Genomic DNA, 19,551 nt, shown 5'->3' on the forward strand with positions numbered 1-19,551 from the left:
TTTCAACCCAAACTTTACTTTGCAGACTAGAAATGACAAGCAAACAGTATTGTGGGTATCAAGTTTGTACCTTTCCTCATGTACAAAAAATATAAAGGATAGTGATTAACTCATAAGCTGCAGAAGGGTTTCCATAGTCTTTATTTCTGTGCGCTGCTGTATCATCAATCCTTTGGAGCAAGTGGACCCAACAGGGTAAGTAAAGTGAATGTTTTTAGCCTTGTGCCTTTTGTGACTGAGTCCTCATGAGGTGAAGATCGGAAGCTGAACCAATGAAAATCTTCAGCAGAAGTAGAAGCGGCGATGGATTTTAATACACACTGAAATTCTGACTTTCTGAATTTAAATTGCAGAATCAATGTTGCCAACCTGGAATGCTCATTCGGGTGTTTTCAGTAGGTAGAGTGAAACTCAAAACTATATTTGTTGTGCTTAAAGCTAAGCATTTGAACTGAGCCTGTCAATAAACCCTACTGTTCCATCATTATTATGTCTGAGAGGGAATATATCCAGTACAGTAATTTCCTCTTTCCAATTATGTTTTGGATAGCTAAACATGTCTGAGTTCAGCTATCCTCTTGCCAGACTTTTCCTATCAAGAAAGTAGTATTTACCAGTTTAGAGAGTCCATGCTGTAGACTGGTAAAAAAGAAAAAAAGATTTCATACAAGTAACTATAAATCTGTTCTTCATGATTGGGTAAGAAAATATGAGGGGCCTCGTGCCCTTGGAAAGAAAAGCAGACTCTTCCTTAAAGGATATTACTAGTTACTGCTGGGTAGAGTTAGGATGTGATTCGGGGGGCAAAGAGAAACTGAACACATTCTGTCAAAATAAGCATGGTACCAGAATCTCTCAGTGTGGGCTACAGCAGTCAGTCATAGGGAAAGAGACAGCCAAGGTTTTGAGTTCCCAAATCACTGGGAATAAAAGAAAATGTTCTGAATTATAAGCGTTTTTTTTTTTTTAAGAAGATGTTGGGGGTAGGAGTTTATTAATTTATTTATTTTTGCTGTGTTGGGTCTTCGTTTCTGTGCGAGGGCCTCCTCTAGTTGTGGCAAGCGGGGGCCACTCTTCATCGTGGTGCGCGGGCCTCTCACTGTCGCGTCCTCTCTTGTTGCGGAGCACAGGCTGCAGACATACAGGCTCAGTAGTTGTGGCTTACGGGCCTAGTTGCTCCGCGGCATGTGAGATCCTCTCAGATCAGGGCTCAAACCCGTGTCCCCTGCATTAGCAGGCAGATTCTCAACCATTGCGCCACCAGGGAAGCCCCACTATAAGTGGTTTTTAAAACTTAGTTTCCATCCCTTGCAATCTGAGTTGAAAAGAACTGTTAAATATAAGGTAAAAATGGGGTTTGGAAGGTCAATCAAACTAAGAGCATGCTATTTGGGCAACTTATAAATTCTAGAAGCAATCAAAGTAGAACTGCTCAAAGTTTAGTCTCATAATAATTGACATAAAGACCAAGAATCCCAGTTAAAATAACTCTGAATATGCTCTGTCATTATGAAGCAGTTTTCCTAAGAGTTTCAGCTTTATTAGCCCTGATTAATATGACCACTGTTCTTATGGTATTAAATGGTGGCAATTATGTAAAAGTTAAAACAGATTTTTCTAGTTTGTCCTGAAAGTTCTGTACCACATTGACCTTAACCTTCTTTATAGCAGTAATAATTGATGGATTCTTTTAGAGTGTAATCTCTACATTCTAAGGCAGTATATTTTAAATTGTTGTGGGTCATGAAGAAACTGGACCTTCTCCCCAGAAAAATGCACAGAAACATAAAATTTTGCATAGAACTTAAGAGGGTTCAAGGATGCCCCCTTTTAAAAAGAAAAAGAAAAAAAACTTCTAAGAAAAATCTGGAAAACAAACTAAAATTGAAATCTTACCCCAAATAAGATACTACTTTAAAACCACAAATCCTGCTTCATCTCACAAGTTTAAAAAAAAATAAATCTCCTTAAGGATATTCACAAACCCCATCAAAAGCTATTTTCTTTTAAAACTAAAAGTAAAAAATAAAAAATCATTAATTGTTAATGTTTCCAGGAGGAAGAGCTTGGGTAAAGAGGTAAAAGTCTGTAAGTTATTAAATTTTGTATTTTAAAGAAGAAGCCCTTCTCACAGAAAAGGTGATGGGGATCAAAGTTGTTTCCACTGCTAGGCAACAGCCTGAGAATCTTTATATTCCTCTGTGATGATCTGCATTTTTCAGTTTCAGTGTGGCTTCTAGGTGATGTCCATCCTCTGTATTCACAAACCCTGGCCAGATGTGATACAACCTGAAAAACTATCTGAATAAAGGAATATTTTTTTAAATGGGAAAAAAATATCTATGGACTTCAGTGGAAAGCCCATGTAGCACTTGCAATCTGCCTGCTTTCGTGTCTCTTTGTATAACTGATGGCAGACGCATCATCCAAAAGGCATTTCAGGTGATTGTGTCCACGTCCTCACAGAGAGGAGCTTCAGGAAGACATCTCTACTTCCAAATAACCGACCTCAAATCCACTCTTTATTTCTGAAAAGAAAATAGCTGGGAAACCCCATCCTGTCATTTCCATTGTTATTGCACAGGCAGTGATCAACCACTGCCCTAGATATGCATTAAAGGGGTAAAAAAACTTGATAAAAAACTCCAGAGAATGGGGGCAGTACTTGCCAGAACGCTGAGAAGCTCTGTGGACCAGGAGCTGCTCTTCATCAGTGCCAGGAATACAGATAAATCTACCCTTGGAACTACCCGGAGTCCACCCCGAGCAAAAATCCTCTTAATGAAGCCCTTCCTCTCAAGAGGAAAAGAACCCTTGAAAAGAGATGTCTTCTGGTAGCCAAATGCATAAGGCTTCCTGCTCCCTCTCCCCAGCAACCCCCTGATGGGTAATTAATGTCTTTTGCATGGCTTTATCCTGCTCCTTTGCCATACCACGCCCCCCATGTGCCAAGCCTACGACCTTGGTGATCATTTTTTAAAGTTAGTATGATTTAATCTGGCACTGTATCTTCCCATTGTGCTTCAGAGTTAGCATCCTACTTAATTTTATCCAAGGCCTTTGTCTTGAGTTACAGCATGGAACAGAAGATTCTAGGGAGGACGTTATATTAAATAATGTACAGAGAAATGAACCGTTCTTCCTAGTGGTTCAGGAGCTCATGCTGGTTCCTAGCTCCTCCCACATGCTAATACCTCATTTTGAGAAAACTTCCACTTCGAAGAATACTACGGGAGAGAAATCTCTCTTTCTCTCTCTGTCTCTGTCTTTCTCTCTGTGTGTGTCTGTTTCTCTCTCAATTAAAAAGCAACCCATGAATTGAACCTCTCTGTTAATCTCCCTTTGTCATTAACATCTCATTTTAAACCAAAGTGCCCTTCACAGAATGTTAATGGCTGTTACACAACCTGAATTTGGAGTCAAATAAACTTTACGGAAAACTGAGTTAAACCAAGCTAAGTAGGTATATTTACCGAGGTCATAGAATGAAGCCTTTAATAGGTGGTTCTACACTATTAATCTTCAAGAAGGCTGTGTAATTTGCAGCATTTCCCAAAATGAGTGTTTCCATGGAACCCTTTTTTGATGGAGTATCTGGAGAGACATGGGTTCATCAGCTAAGTGTTAAACTAGCAAAAAGAGGCCTATGTCGGCAACAGATGCTCAGATTTCCCCCTGAGATTCCAACTCTCTGCACAGCTACGATTGTTGCCTGAAAAACCACTAGGTAGGCCAAGTCGTGGGAGTTGTGTTGAACTGGGAAGAGAGGTGGGAATATTCCCTGCAGTTTCCAATCTAGCTTCCCTCCAATCTTCTCATGTGTGTAATGGGGTAATAAATACGTACCTTGAATTGCTAATAGACTTGTCTAATTTGGAATAATATCAGTAAAAACACTCAGCTAAGTAGCAGATGCAAAGGATACATTGAGTAAATAGTCGCTGGTATGTCAAGGTCCTCTAGGGGCTGCTTCTCAAATTTTACCATCTATGCAATCTCACAGGAGCTTGTTACAATACACATCCTGATTTGGGTCTGGGATGGGGACTGAGATTCTCTGAACTTATTCTCGTAGTTTGAGGACTGTACTTTGAGAAGCAAGCATCTCAGAGATACAAAAGGAAGTGAACAGTCTCAACTTTTTAAAGAGTTATAATATATGGAGGTAACCTAGACATGCAGTCAGCTAGCTGAATGGCCAGCAGAGTGCTGGTACAAACAGTCCACTTTGGAGGGCAATGTTACTCTTGCTCACTCAGGATTGATGGGGGAGTTTTCCCTTTGAACTGACTTTGAATGATGAGTAGACTTTGAGCAGACCCGGCGTCCTGGGTTCTGGCTGTGCCAGGAAGGCAGCACACTCCCAGAAGTGGGAAAGCATATGGGAAACTTAGGAGATGCTCAGGGGGCGTAGAACAAAAGACACGGTTTGGAGGAGGAGGTATGTATAAAGTGGACCACTGACCTGGATGTCTGAGTCTCAGGTATCAAGAAAATACAATCTAGGAGAGTTTTAAGCAAATGTATGAGTTTCCCAGAGCTGCCGTAACAAAGTACCACAAACTGCATGGCTTAAAACAACAGATATTTATTATCTCATAGTTCTGAAGTCTAGAAGTCTGAGACCAAAGTGTCAACAGGGCCAGGCTCCCTCTGAAACCTGCAGGGGAACCATTCCTGGCCTCTTCCTGGCTCCTGGAGGTTTGCTGGCAATCCTTGGCATTTCCTGGCTTAGTCGTCACGTGGCGTTCTCCCTGTGTCTCTGTCTTCACGAGGCCATCTTCTTGTAAGGGTACGAGTCATATTGGATCAGGGGCCCATCCTAGTCCAGCATGACATCATTTTAATTAATTGCATCTGCAGTGACCCTATTTCCAAATAAGGTCACAGTCTGAGGTACTGGGAATTAAGAATTCAGCATATCTTTTATGGAGGACTCAATTCAGCGCATAACAGCAAATATGTATGCACCCACTGGGCCCCAGAAATCTCCTCTGCCCTATAGGATAAACTTCAGAAATGACTTTTTCCCACTGGGAAAAAATGAAGGACCGTAGCGCTGAAGACCTCTGCCTTCTCTATCTACACCCCTTCCCAAGTATGAAAGATCGTCAGGACATCCCATTGGTCACTGAACTAAGCTGGAAATTCAGGACACTGAGGCTGGGGAAATCAGGGTAGCATTAGAATTCCCACTGAAGCCTTCTTTCCTCTTTTATGCCGACTTCCATAGGAATGTTATGTCGTTCCCAAGGAGCTTCTGGGAGTGTGAGACCCAGAAGCACCATCCCTAATGTGTTCACACAGCAGAGTTCAATAAAATAATGACGTACAAAGTCTTTCTTCCTAAACTCTGTAAGAAGCAGTGGCCTTCCATTTTTTCCCTTTGCTCTTGTCCAATAGAAGACTAATGTAAACACTGTCCACAATGTGAATTTTGTAGGTAGATGAAAAGGCGGCACTGGGCTACTTATTTTATCAAATTTAATTGTCCTCTTGGAAAAATAGGAACTTTTTTTTTTCTTTTTTTTTTTTTGGTACGCGGGCCTCTCACTCTTGTGGCCTCTCCCGTTGCGGAGCACAGGCTCCGGACGCACAGGCTCAGCGGCCATGGCTCATGGGCCCAGCTGCTCCGCGGCATGTGGGATCTTCCCGGACCGGGGCACGAACCCGCGTCCCCTGCATCGGCAGGCAGACTCTCAACCGCTGCGCCACCAGGGAAGCCCAAAATGGGAACTTTTTTTAAAAAAAGAAGTGGCTTTCTGTCTTTCAGTTATATACTCTCTGGCTAGATAGATGAATTCGTTGTCACCTAGGTACACAACATCCAAATAACACTGCCTCCTAATGTCTTCAAGGTTAGCAGCATGAAAGGAGCATTTCACGCAAAAGCCCTGCCAGTGTGACCGGGAACAGTAATAAGTTTTTCAAGCCTGTTCTGTCAGACCAATTGTCCATCCCAGATTTATTCAGAGCATCCTTTCTCTGTTAAAATGAAGAAGAACGTTGGCCATATTATGTGGGCAGAAGAAAGGAAGATGTGGAAATAAAAGGATGTGAAAGGAATATCTGTTTTCAAGGCAGCTGAAAACGAGTTGCAGGCTTGGTGTAGCCGCTGTTCCCATTTGAAGAAAATAAGCCCACGTGGCTACTTGGAGGTGGTAGTTAATTTTAAACCATATTTAAAGACTGCTGAGAAACACATTGGCCCCAATTCAGACCACGGTCAGTTGTCTCTTGGTCCCACTGACTAGAATGATGCAAACACCAGGCCCCAGACATATTAGGCGGAGACCAGCAAGGTTTGACACCCTTATGTTCTCAGTCCTGTCCTAAGCAATTTAGTACATTGGCCAAGAAGGCATAAACCTTGGAAACTGTAATATGGCATGCTAAGAGAAAATAAACGATCTTCTGCAGGCCAGGCTTAATTTTGCAAATTCCATTTCCTGGAGGTAATTGGCCACTGGACGCTTACAGGAGGATTAGTCGGCTGGAGGTTTCACCTCCTCCCCTGAAATCTTCCCCAGTCTTTCCAGCCTGAATTAATATTCCCTCCTTTGGGCTCTTTTAGCACTTGATCTGTACGTCAGTTATAGCTCTTATCACAGTCTCTGTTGGCATTACCACTATTTCTGTGTGTCTTATCTCCCCTACTAGACTCTAGGCTCTCTAAGGGACAAGACTCAGTCCTAGTCATTTTTGTATTTCTAGCATCTAGGACAGGGCAAGTATGCCCTCATTAGATATTTATTGAAAAACTGAAGGATGGAGGGGAAAGAAGGATTTTGTGGTTTTCTCCGTCATTATCAAACATCACTTTTGTCCTATCACACATGGTTTCAATCATATACTTTGGAGGAGAGTTCTGGAACTCTTAAGAGATTCTGAAACTTAAAAGGAATGGGAGACTTTCAAGGGAGTTTACGGATGGTTTTTTTGGGAGCTTAAATGAGTTAACAAGCAAATGCATACAGAAAACTTGCTAAAAGTAGCCCTACTTCTTTTGGATGGTCTGGAAATGGGTAGGGATGGAGGCAGACTTTGTATCCCTCAGAGTTTGGGAGGTTGCAAGTAACAGAAATTGCCTTTGAGTAACAAGTGAAGTGATTTCTTGGAAGGATTTAGGGAAGTTCACATAATGAAAGGGAATGCTGAGGAACTGGGCTGCAAAAAATACAGGAAACGAGGCAGCTCAGGACATATATATGGTTGAAACTAAGGAATGGCTTCATTCCATAGTCAAATCTGTGTATTGCTACAGGAATGGTTCAACTCAGCCCCTCATCCCATTCTTACGCAATGCCACTCAAGGTCCAGAATCCAAAAACATAATCTAGTTGTCTAAGCTGGGCCACACACCCACCCCTCTTGGCTCAGGAATGTTCCTTTTGTAGAACAGATGCCATCTCCCAAGAGATGTGATTCTCCAAAAGAAATCAAGGTGCTATTAATAAGAGAAAGGAGAATGAGTGCTTGGTAACCAAAGCACAGCTAATGTCCACTACCGTTTACCTTGGAAAATATACAAGTCAGAAAACTATTCAAAGGAATGAAACTCCCTTATAGCTAATGGGAAAGATGAGATACTAGCAAACTTTTATTTTTTAAGTAGATTAGACTTGAAATTCAAGTGCGGTACATTTGGACAAGTGCTTTCAAATAGTTTATTCATCATTTGTGTTGCCCACATATTTCAGGAGTTTTTTACCTGTTAAATTGCTTAGAAAACCATCTTTTTTATAGAAAGATAAAAGGACCAATCTGGGAAGAAGTCATCAAATAAAGACTAAATCAGAAGTTAGAGTTGGTGGAAACATTAAGGTAACTGAATGTCTGTCAACACTTTTCTACTTTCTCATGTGGGTATGGGACCAAGTTACAGCTAGGCGGAAAGATGAACAAACTGAGCTTATTTAGTGAAATAGAACTCTAGGAAGTGCATTATTGTCCATTTCCCGTTTCTTTAATTAACATGAAAATTACATTTTTTCAACAGATAATCATTGTGCATCTCCTACTAATACTCTAATAGTAAAAGCTAAGAGTCTAAGCCTTTTAAGTGCTTCTGTGTATCAGACACTCTACTAAGATCTTTATATGCATTTCTCATTTAATATTTATAAGAACTCAGTGAGAGGAGGTACTCTAAGTATTAGGAAAACAGGGGTCAGAGGAATTATGTAACTTGCCCAAGGTTGCACAGCTAAGTGGCAGAAAGTAAAATAATAAAATAAAATACAGAAAATACTGATGTGGAAAATGAATACTCTACACATACATTAATACATACCATTACAAACATGGTTATTAACTTTAGAAATTATTTTCTGAAGCATTTAGATGAAATATACTTGCAAAGAGCAGGTTCTCAATAAATGCATATTAAAGGCAGGAATTTAAAATGTGATTCAAAAATGTGACTTCCAGGGAATTTTTGTGGGTAGGGAAAAAGATCCATCAGCATAAAAGAGCTTTTTATAGAGAACATGATGACCTGTAATTCTTTCTACTTTCTCTGAAAATGGTTTTCAGTTGTTATATTATGACTAAATTGAGATTAAAAAAACTAATTGATTAATTTTTCCACCCTTGGCTCTGTTTGCCTCTTGAATAGTTTATGAAAGGTAGAGGTGTAATGTAGTTCTTTGACTTTTTTTTTTAATCAGGGTAATCAAGAAAATGTGGTATTGGCATAAGAATAGACATATAGAAAAATGGTGTAGAATTGAGTCCAGAAATAAACCTTTACTTTTACAGTCAATTGATTTTTCAACGAGGGTTCCAGACTTGTTAATGGAGAAAGAATAGTCTTTTCAACAAATGGTATAGGCACGACTGAATACTGACATGCAAGAGAATGAAGTTGGACCCCCTACGTCACACCATATCCCAAAATTTAACTCAAAATGGATCATAGATGAAATAAAAGCTAAAACCTATAAAACTCTTAGAAGAAAACATAGGAGTAAATCTATATGATCTCAGGTTAGGCAGTGATTTTTTAGGTACGGCACCTAAAGCATAAGCAACAAAAGAAATAACAAATAAATTGGATTACATCAAATTAAAAAAAGAGAACAACTTTGTGCTTCAAAGGACACTTCAAGAAAGTGAAAAGACAACGCACAGAATGGGAGAAAAATCTTGCAGATCATAAACTGAAAAAGGGACTTGAATCCAGAATATATAAAGAACTCTAACAATTTGGCGATGAACAGGCAATTCAGTTTTTAAATGGGCAAGGATTTGAATAAACATTTATCCAAAGAAGACATACAGATATCCAATAAGCACATGAAAGTATGCTCAACATCACTAGTCATTAGGGAAATGCAAATCAAACCCCACTAAAATGTCTAAAATTAAAAAGACAGATAATAACAAGTATTGACAACGATGAGGAAAAATAGGATGTTCCTACATTGCTAGTGGGATTGTAAATGGTACAGCCACCTTGGAAAATGGTTTGACAGTTTCTCAGTGTTAGGAGAATATGAGTCAGAGAAATTATGTAACTTGCCCAAGGTTGTTAAATCATATGATCTTACATAAATATACTCATGTTTAACTTACATGTTAAACATATGAGTATGTTTATGTAAAATCACATGATCCAACGATTCCACTCCTCAGTGTATACCTAAGAGAAGTGAAAGCATACATCCAAACAAAATTCTGTACAAGAATGTTCCTAGCAGCATTATTTTTAACAGTCCAAAAGTGGAAACAACCCAAATGTCCATCAGTTAATGAATGGATAAGCAAGATGTGGTATATCCATACAACGGGATATTATTCAGCAATATAAAAGGAATGTTCAACAACATGGATGAACTTTGAAAGCATTATGCTAAGTGGGACTTCCCTGGCAGTGCAGTGATCAAGACTCTGCGCTTCCACTGCAGGGGGCACAGGTTCGATCCCTGGTCGGGAAAGTAAGATCCTGCATGCAGCGTGGCACAGCCAAAAAAAAAAAAAAAATTATGCTAAGTAAAAAACCCAGTCACAAAATGCTACATATTGTATGATGCTATTTATATGAAATATCTAGAATATGCAAATTTATGGAAACAGAGTATATTAGTAGTTTCCAGGGGTAAGGAATGGGAGAATGGAGTATGACTACTAATGGATAGGAGACTTCTTTGGGGGTGATGAAAGTGTTCCGAAATTAGACAGCGGTGTAAGTTGCTCTGTGACTGTACTAAACTCTATAAATATACAAAAAACACTGAATTGCACACTTTAAATGGGTGAATTTTGTGGTATTATATTATGGTTAATTATATTTCAATAAAGCTGTTGCTTAACCCTAAAAGTCATGGTCAGTCATCATCCCTGTGTGATGGTAAGTTTGTGGAGTGACTTGTAGTTCCCGAGACTTGCTATTTTCATACATTTCTATACCTATCCACTCACTTTACCATTCGTCTACAAACTTCCTCTCACTTTCCTTTCCCCATTCTAATACCCCTTTCCTGCCATGTAAATTTTCTATTTCTCTTTCATGAGTTGGCTTAGATTTCATCTCTACTAGGAAATCTCCCTGAATCCCTAGTTCAACCTTGAGCTGCATTTATCTGAACGTTCCAGTGAACGTTATACACGTCTTCTTTCCAGCAAAGATCATATTCCATGGTAATTATCTGTTTAAGTGTCTGTGTTCCCACTAGTGTATAAGCTCCTTGAGGCATTGTCTTTGTGTTTTGAGGTATGGTACGATGTCTGGCACATAATGGGTACTTAGAAATGTTTACTGAATGAATAAATGAATGAATGCTTAAAGATAGAAAATTTGATGTTTCTGCGTTGAAGGATTCTGTGATATCAGGATATTGTCTGATCTCAGAAAGTGTCTTGGACTTAAACCTTAAATACTTTTGTGTGATGAATTCAGATTACCTGTGGAAATCAATGCTCCAGTAAATAAATATTTGCCTTCTAAATGTGAGAAGCTAACTCAGTCCTTACATGTCTCAGGATAAGCTGAGCTCCCTAGGATGAACAAGTAATTTTTTCTACTTCATGGAATACTCTTGTATAATTAACCAGCTATGTTGTAGGATCCTAAAACATTTCACTGGAGAATTTAGTCTTGGTTGTTAATAAGCCCAAGATATTTTAAGCTTTGAATCTTGAGTCTCTTGTGGTGGGAAATAGAGCCTCTGGTGAATAAATTTTATCCAGATCACTCTCCTTCTAAAACAATATCTCGATGCTCTGCTACTTAAGCACATTGTGGGTTGAAACATCTGAACAAAGTTATCACATAGACAAATGGATTAAGAATATACAATGAATTTTGATCAATAAGACTTTTGGACTCAAATCCCAATATATAAGCAGCTGGTGGCATCTGAGAGTTGAGAAGTCACCATCCATGAACAAAACGGACCCTCAAAAAATTGCCTTCATGGAGTTTACATTATAGAAGTGGAAGAAATGTAAGGGGAAATAATTTCAAGCAGAGAGAATAATTAAGGTAAAGGTGATAAGATGTTTGGTAAACTGAAGGAGAACAGGGTGACTGGGACATAATGAACATTAGAAAGCAGTGTGATCATTAATATTATTCCCCGTGGCAGACAGACTTATTGGTCACAATTCTTTATCCACTTCCCCAAACTAGTTTTTGCAAAGCCACCTTTTGTCACCATGGTCACATAGAGGCAGATTGTATTTCCCTACCCATTGATGTTGAGTTTGACAGGTGACTTGCTTTGGCCAATAGAAGGTGGGCAGAATGGTATGTCATTTTCCAGATGAGACCTTAACAGGCATGGCGTGTTGCTGCTTACCTTCCTGTGCCTCTTCCATCAGCAAGAAAAGGCCTCCAGGTGGATATGCCCCCCTTCATCCTGAGCACCAGAATTAACATGAATACACCAAGCAGAGCTACTCCAGCCAACCTAGGGACACAAAGGCAGGAGGTTACTATAAGCCTCTGAGTTTGGGCATGATTTATTATGCAGACTTACCACGGCAATAGTTTACCCATACGGTCTTCAGTACTAATCTTACACACTATTAGTATACCTTTCTTTCTATTTTTCACTTTTTTAAACATTATTTATTGTTTATATAATCTACAGTTCCCAAAACATTTCTGAAAATGGCAGGTCATCTGTAAGCCAAACATGAGCCTAACTACTTTACTGCAAAGAATAAACCTGACCTGACCAGACTCCTAATTTATTCCAGCCATTGTTTAGTAGAAGGAAACAAAAGCCTTTTCTCTTTTCCCCATTTCTGTTTCCACCTCTACACCAGGACATCTATTCTTCAGTTCCATAGTTTGAAGGTTTTCCATTACTTAAAAAAATATACAACTCTGTAGCTTGTAGTGTATGTTTTGGCATCTTTGTATGTTAGTACTAGTCACTCAATAGATGGGCGGCGATTCCTCAACAAAGTAAAATCCACCGAACAAAATGTGAAGTTATTTTTATAAATATACGCTGTTTGTGGCTCATTTTCACAATTTATAGTTCCTAGGTGAAATTTTCCAAAAAGGGGTCAAGCTTTCATAACTTTGTATTCCAAACTTGAACCTAACAGGAATACAAAGAGAAAATTAAGCTCATCAGCTGTGATGAGAACTCTCATAGGACTTCCTTGTCTTGAATCTAAATACTAAAAATTTTCTCAAAATATATCAGTCACTCAGCAAGGAGTTCTTGGGTGTAGGTCCACAAAACATGTCAAGCCATACAGAGGCAAAGGGTTCGGGATGGGCAAAATGGGAGAAGGCAGTCAAAAGGTGCAAACTTCCAACTATAAGATGAATAAGTCCTGGGGATATAATGTACAGCATGGTGACTGTAGTTAACAGTACCGTATTCTGTATTTGAAAGTTGCTAAGATCATAAAAGCTTTCATCACAATAAAAAAAATTGTGACTATATGTGGTCATGGATGTTAACTAAACTTATTATGGTAATAATTTTGCAATATATACATAAATCATTATGTTGTATACCTAAAAATAATACAAGGTTATATGTCAATTACATCTCAATTAAAAGAAAAAGGGTGAGATCCTGCCTTACGTAAATGTACCCTGAGAAATGACTCTAACAGTTGAAACTGCTGGGAGCTGTCTTAATTCGGGTTCCCCACAAGGCAGACCTTGTGACAAAGACTTGGGAACAGGGAGCTCCTATGTGAGGTGATCCCAAGAGGCACAAGCAAAAAAGTGAAGAAACTGAGACAGAGAAGGGAGAAAAGCCAAAAGAATTTGCATTAGTGAGCAGGTTACCACCATGGGCAACTGGGACCCAATCCTGCTGGCATCCTCTGAGAAACTGTGTGGAACACACCCAAGACTCCTAAGACCAGGGGCCAGGGAGGCTGGGACTTTTATCCCCAGGTGTTTACAGGCTGCATTCAAGAGAGTTAACCCCGCACACACTTCCAACTGCCCTTCCCTGCAGCAGAACAGGCTTCCTCGGGCCAAGGGAGGCCCTCAGACAGAGAAGAGAGCGTAAGATGGGAGCTTTATCAACATCTCCAGCAGCTGCCTGCACTCAGGTAGGCCAAGAAAATACAGTACAGGGTATCACCTGTGTCTGCGACATGGCACACAGCTATTCATTCCATCAGATATAATGATAGTATTTAGTGAGCACTTACTCTGTACCAGGCACAGTGCTAATAAGCTTTTTATGTATATCATATCATTTAATCCTTGCAGCAACCCTAAGAAGTAGATACTGGGATTAGCATCCTCTGCAGACAAAGAAATGGAGAAATTTGCTAAGGCGACAAAGCAAGTAAATGGTGGAGGTTTGAACGTGGGTAGTCAGGCTCTAGGGGTCTAAACAACAGTTTACTCATGAAGGGCTAAGTGCAGAAAACAGAAGCACGGGTAACGCAAAGATGGGGAAAGTAGTGAGGCATGTAATCCTCAGAAAAGGCTTCATCGTGGAAATGTACTTGAGTAGTACTTTAAGTGGGAAAGCGCAGAAAAAGTAAGGAGCCTGTGCATGATAAGGACGGGGGAAGAGGAAGACGGAAGGGAGCTGTAACATAAGGAGCGTGAATTCAGCAAAATATCCTCATTGGAGAGTACACAGAGCTGGTCCTTGTTATGGAGTAAGGCACATATAATATTGCATGTAATTCTATGTTTATTATCATCTATATCTTCATCTCATAATCTGAGATAAAGGTGTATGCCCTCTAGGTGAGGCATGCACAGTCAGCTGGATAGAAGATGTCTAGGTAGTGTCATCTACAGTTCCGATACAAGAGCCCTTTATTCAGTATTTGCCAAGGACAGGGAGCTAATACATACTCTACACACTCGTTGGCTGATGACAATAAAAGCGATTGCTTAGTGCGATGACGTGCATGTGATAGGCACTCAGTATCAGGCCGTGCATGCCCATGTAACCTGAATATCAAAAACGGGCATAAGAAAAATGAAAACTTTGGGGAAAGTAAAAAATCTTCATTTAGAGCACCGCTTCTCAAACATTAAGTCCCAAGACCCCTCTACATTCTTAAAAATGATTGAAGACCACAAAGAACTGTTGACTTGTGTAGAATATGTCTGTGAATATTTAGAAGATTACCGTATTAGAAATCAAAGCTAAGAAATGTATAAAATATTTAAAATATGCAAATACACGTTTAATTAGCCATCAGAACAATGGCTACATCCCACAACAGTTTTCCTTCTGGAAAACTCCACTGTATACCTGCAAGAGAATGAGATTGAAAATGACAAATAGTATCTTAGTATTATTGTGAAAATAGTTTTGATTTCATGACCCCCCTGGAAGGGTTTCAGATATCCTCAGGGGTCTTTGAACCACAGTTTGAAGAGTTGTGATCTACAATTTTCAGAAACATTAAGTATTTCCAGGGAGCTAAATAAAAATATTGAACATGAAATTACTTGCAAGACTTATGTGCAGCATATATTCACATGGTTTAGACTTTGATTTCTAACTATCAGGGGAAGAAGTTGGATTTAGCTTCTGCTCTCTTCCATTTAAGCATTCTGTGACTCAAGAAGAAAAAAACATAGGAGAAGCATTTTTGGTTTTGTTTTGTTTGAAATCTTTCCAATGACTAAATACTGTTTTCCTTTTGAAGACTTTTTGGACCCTTCAATGAATAGCTTGGTATCACTGGCCTCATTGAAAAATTCAAAGTCTTTCTGGTAGAATCCTTGCTAGACATTGTATACAATGGTCTTTCATGGAAGATTGCTCCAAATTGGGGTGAGTTATTTGGAGACAGAAGTTCAGGAGGCTGGCTTGGATAAGCAGGATGGGATTAAGCAAGACATAGAAAAGGACTGCCTGGGACCACAAACATGTATGTAGACTAGGATGGGCGATGGGAGGAAGCCACCTCATGCCTTCGCCTGGGCAGTGTGAAGGACAAAGTCTCATTCTTGATGCCAGCTTCAAAGGCACCAAGTCAGTCCCTAAGAGTTCTTTTCCAGGGATGGTGTGGGGTGGCCCTGAGGGTCTCTGTTCATTCCCACCAGAACCAAATATGCAAGAAAGCCATTTCCCTTGAGCCAATTCCCCAAATAATCATTTTGCTGAAAGATAGATTTTTCCCTCCTAAAATATTTCCAATGTATTAGCTGCACTGGACCAAGCCCTGTACCACACTCCAACACACACACACACACACACACACACACACACACACACACACACACACACACACACACCCCTACATCTTTGCCAGCCTTCCAGTTGAGGAGCATCTTTAACCTCAAACATGGCGGCAAAACAGCTGTGGTAAAAGTCTCCTTGACAGTTTCTGGTTAATTGATTCTTTGGCAGATTGTTTTTTCAGGCAATTAATTTTTTTTTGAATTTTATTTTATTTATTTTTTTATACAGCAGGTTCTTATTAGTCATCCATTTTATACACATCAGTGTATACATGTCAATCCCAATCGCCCAATTCATCACACCGCCACCACCACGGCCAATTAATTTTTAACAAGCTAGTTTCTCGTGCATCAACCATTCTGAAAATTTTACCCAGCTCCTCCCCACTACAGGTGGATAGGGAACTGGCTCAGATGAACCCCTGGGAATAGCTGAGGAGACATCCTGTCTGCTGGAAAGCATAACATATGCCTGGGAGAGGCAAGGTGAAGAACGCTCCATTGTGCAAGAAGAGTCTCTCTGGACAGACCAGTTGTATTAGGCTAGAACGGGTAGGGATGGAAGCCAGCTCATTCCTTTTAGGACTGTGCTCGGCCTCAGTCTCCTCATCCGTAGAACAGGGATAATAATGATTATACCTCTCAGGTCTCTGGTAAAGGGTAAAGGAAATATGGTATGTAAAGCACAGAGTACAGTGGCTGGCACAAAAGCAGGGATCTATACCTGCTAGCTGTTATTGTTACTATTATCACCATTAATAATAGAAGTGACTATGGCAATCCTGTTTCCATTTTCTAAAAGAAAACAGTACCTCAAAGTACACACTTTCTCACCTCTAGGCCTGGAGCCCACCCTTCCCCAGCTCTCTAGCCACTATACCCTCCTCACCCTCCAGGCTTCACTTAAACATCACCTCCCCCAGGAAGCCTTCTCTGGTTGCCTAGATTAGCTTAGGGCCCCTATAAACCCCTGGACTTAAACCCCTCATCGCCATTTATTGAAACGGATTGTTCAGTTGTCTGCCTCTTCTTAGAACAAAGACTGAGAGCAGAGACCATCTCCATATTGTTTACTCTGATATCCGTAATCTCTGGCACAGTGTTTCCATGTAGGATTTGGCTGGATGAATAAATGAATGAGTGGGGGATAGGCTGGAAGTGTGTGATCCTGCAGCCTGGTCCTGACAGACTGGGACAAAGGCAGCACCCAGCTGCACAGGTGTGGCTCAGACATTCAGGGTCGATGGGGAATGCCTGAGAAGGCCTGGAGGGTTGGGCTCTTTGTTGGGCTTCTCCAGCAGGCCCCCAGGCCCCCGAGGTTGCCTTCCATTTGGGGCTTCTAGTCCCCTGGCTCTTCCAGCCTCCAGGTGTGGCCTCTCTGGGCCACCAGAGTTTCTTCCTCGCAGGAATTTCACCGTAGTGGAAGGTCCCCCGATCTAGGAGCAGAGAGCTTGCGTCGTGATTCTTGCTGTATGTGACTTTGATCCAGTGCCTGCACCTCTCTGCGTCTTGGTTTCCTCTGACACAACAGGTGAGGCATCTCTTTCTACTCTTCTGCAAGGTAAAAGCAGGGTCAGCTTCCAGACAAATATCTCTTCTTAGGAATTTAATGAGATCTATCCCTTCTCTTTCTACTCTTTCTTCTTCCCTGCATCCCTTCCCTCCGTCCCTCCTTTCTTCTTAATTTAACAAATACGTATGGGGTCTTTACTGGGAACCAGATTTGCCCTGGTGCTCAGTCACAGAGAGGTAGCAAAAATAAACAGGATCCCTGCTTTCATGCTACTTAGAGCGCCTAGGGGGAGAGACAGGCAAAACACAGTTTCACAAATAAGAAGGGAAATTTCACACAGACAGTAGAGCAAACAACAAGATAAATTAAGCAATGAAATGGGATAATGTGAAAGATAATGACTAGGGGTGGGACATGCACTTTGGATGGTCACGGGAGGCCTCTCAGAGGTGGTGACATTTGCACTGAAACCCGAATGAAGAGATGAAGCTGACTGTGGACAACATGGAGGCCAGTTCAGAGGCCCCGGTGGGTGAGGGTAGTTATGTTCAGGAAGAGAAAGTGGCAAGTGGGCCCGATGACAGCAAAAAAGTGGGCAAGACCCAGATGATGTCGGTCCTTGTAGGCCACGATGAGGGCTTTGGATATGGCCCTGAGTGGGAGGGGAAGCTTGAAGGAGAGCTTTATGCAGGGGAGTGACATGCTCCTGTTTATGTTTCTAAGAGATTTCTGGTTGCTGTGCAGAAAATGAATTCTTACCTGTCATGTTCCAGATGCAACTTGAAAAAAGTATGATTAATCCCCTGACACTGGCAAAGCATTGGAAACATGGGTGACGTTATATCTGCTAACAACGAAGAGCACTTTTTCCATGCTGAGCTAATAAATATATTGAACAAACTATGTTTAGTTAACTAAGATGAACAGTGTTTCCTTGTGCCTCAGGCTTTTTTTTTTTTTTTCCAAAAAGCATTTGTGTACTTGTGGTAATATTCAATATTAACAACCGAAGAATTGGAAGTTTACAATTGCATAGCCGCTTGACAGGGCAATAGCTTTTCAGTGGTTTAAAGGAGATTGCGTTTTGTTCTATGTGTATAAACGATTTCTTCTTATTTTATTATAATCTGGCAGATATACTGAATTTCCTACCCAGCAAGGGTTCTGTTAGTTTCCCTATCCTGAACATTCAACGAGGTCATTATTATGTGAAGAATGAAATGACGGCAGGCAGCAGCAGAAAATGACCAAATAACTGCTTGATAGGGTGACTTTTTCACAGAGCAATATAGTAATAGAACACGTCATATTTCTAGGTCTCGGAATTCTGCTTTTTGAAAGCATTTGGATTTTTAAAATCAACTTTAGTAATTAGACTTAACACCTTGAATTTTGAGCATTGGAAACTGTTTGCAGTTCACCTAGTAGTAGCTGTAATTGCCCATTGCATGCAAGCACTACAATAAATGCAATGTATTATATTATCTCATAATGTGAGTGGGCCCCATCCAATCAGTTGAAGGTCTGCTGAGCAAAACTTAAGGTTTCTTGTGAAAAGAGGAATTGTGTCTTCGAACTGCAACGCAGAAATTCTAGTTGTCCAGGCTTTTGGACTCTCGTCGGTAGCATCAGCTCTTACCTGATCGCCAGCCTGCTGGCTTGCCCTGTGCATTTCAGACTTGCCAGCCCCCATAGTCATATGAATAATTCCTTAAATCCCTTAAAATATCTATCCTATTAGTCCCTGGAGAACCCGGACTAATATACTCCTTTCCCCAGCAGCTCTGCTTCTAGAAATTTAACCAAAGAAAGCAATCATACAGATATCCAAAAATATACGTTCAAGGCATTGTTTTAATGGTTACAAATGAGAAACAATCAAAATTTCCACCACTGGGGGATCATTAAGAAAACCGTTGTGCAGCGTGTGCTAATACAGAACATTCTACACAATATAATTTATATATCCTGTAGGTATATTATATGACTGTTAAGAATAAGCTAAATCTTCCTTAAAAATAAGGTATTTACTGGTCATATTATTAGGTACGAAACAGCAGATTAAAGAACCTGTTTGATTTCTATTTTTTAAGTTGTTAATACTGAATGAAATTATGAGGAACCTTACATTTTCCTCCTTTAATCATTTCTGTATTGACTGAATTTTTATACATAGCCTATTTTGACTGTTAATGAATCAGATCAGTTTGACCTAAATTCTAAACAAAACTTCAGCTCAGATAGATTACTGTGGCCCTCTCCCATGTGACCTGTGTGTGTTCTGAATGTCATAATTATCTTTTTTTTTTTTTTTTTTTTGCGGTACAGTTAGGAGTTAGCTCTCCCTATGCCACTATATTATAGGGCAGAGCTCTAGGTATCCATGAATTTCATA

The 19,551-nt window shown here is 40.2% G+C and overlaps 1 protein-coding gene across 2 annotated transcripts in view; it reads left to right on the plus strand.

Moving 5' to 3' along the window:
* The window catches only part of SYNPR (synaptoporin), a 292,879-nt gene that overhangs the window by 220,956 nt on the left and 52,372 nt on the right, over positions 1-19,551 (plus strand). The window lies entirely within an intron of this gene.

Source organism: Neophocaena asiaeorientalis, unplaced genomic scaffold (genome assembly GCF_003031525.2).
Source record: "Neophocaena asiaeorientalis asiaeorientalis breed wild unplaced genomic scaffold, Neophocaena_asiaeorientalis_V1.1 scaffold251, whole genome shotgun sequence".
NCBI lineage: Eukaryota > Metazoa > Chordata > Mammalia > Artiodactyla > Phocoenidae > Neophocaena > Neophocaena asiaeorientalis.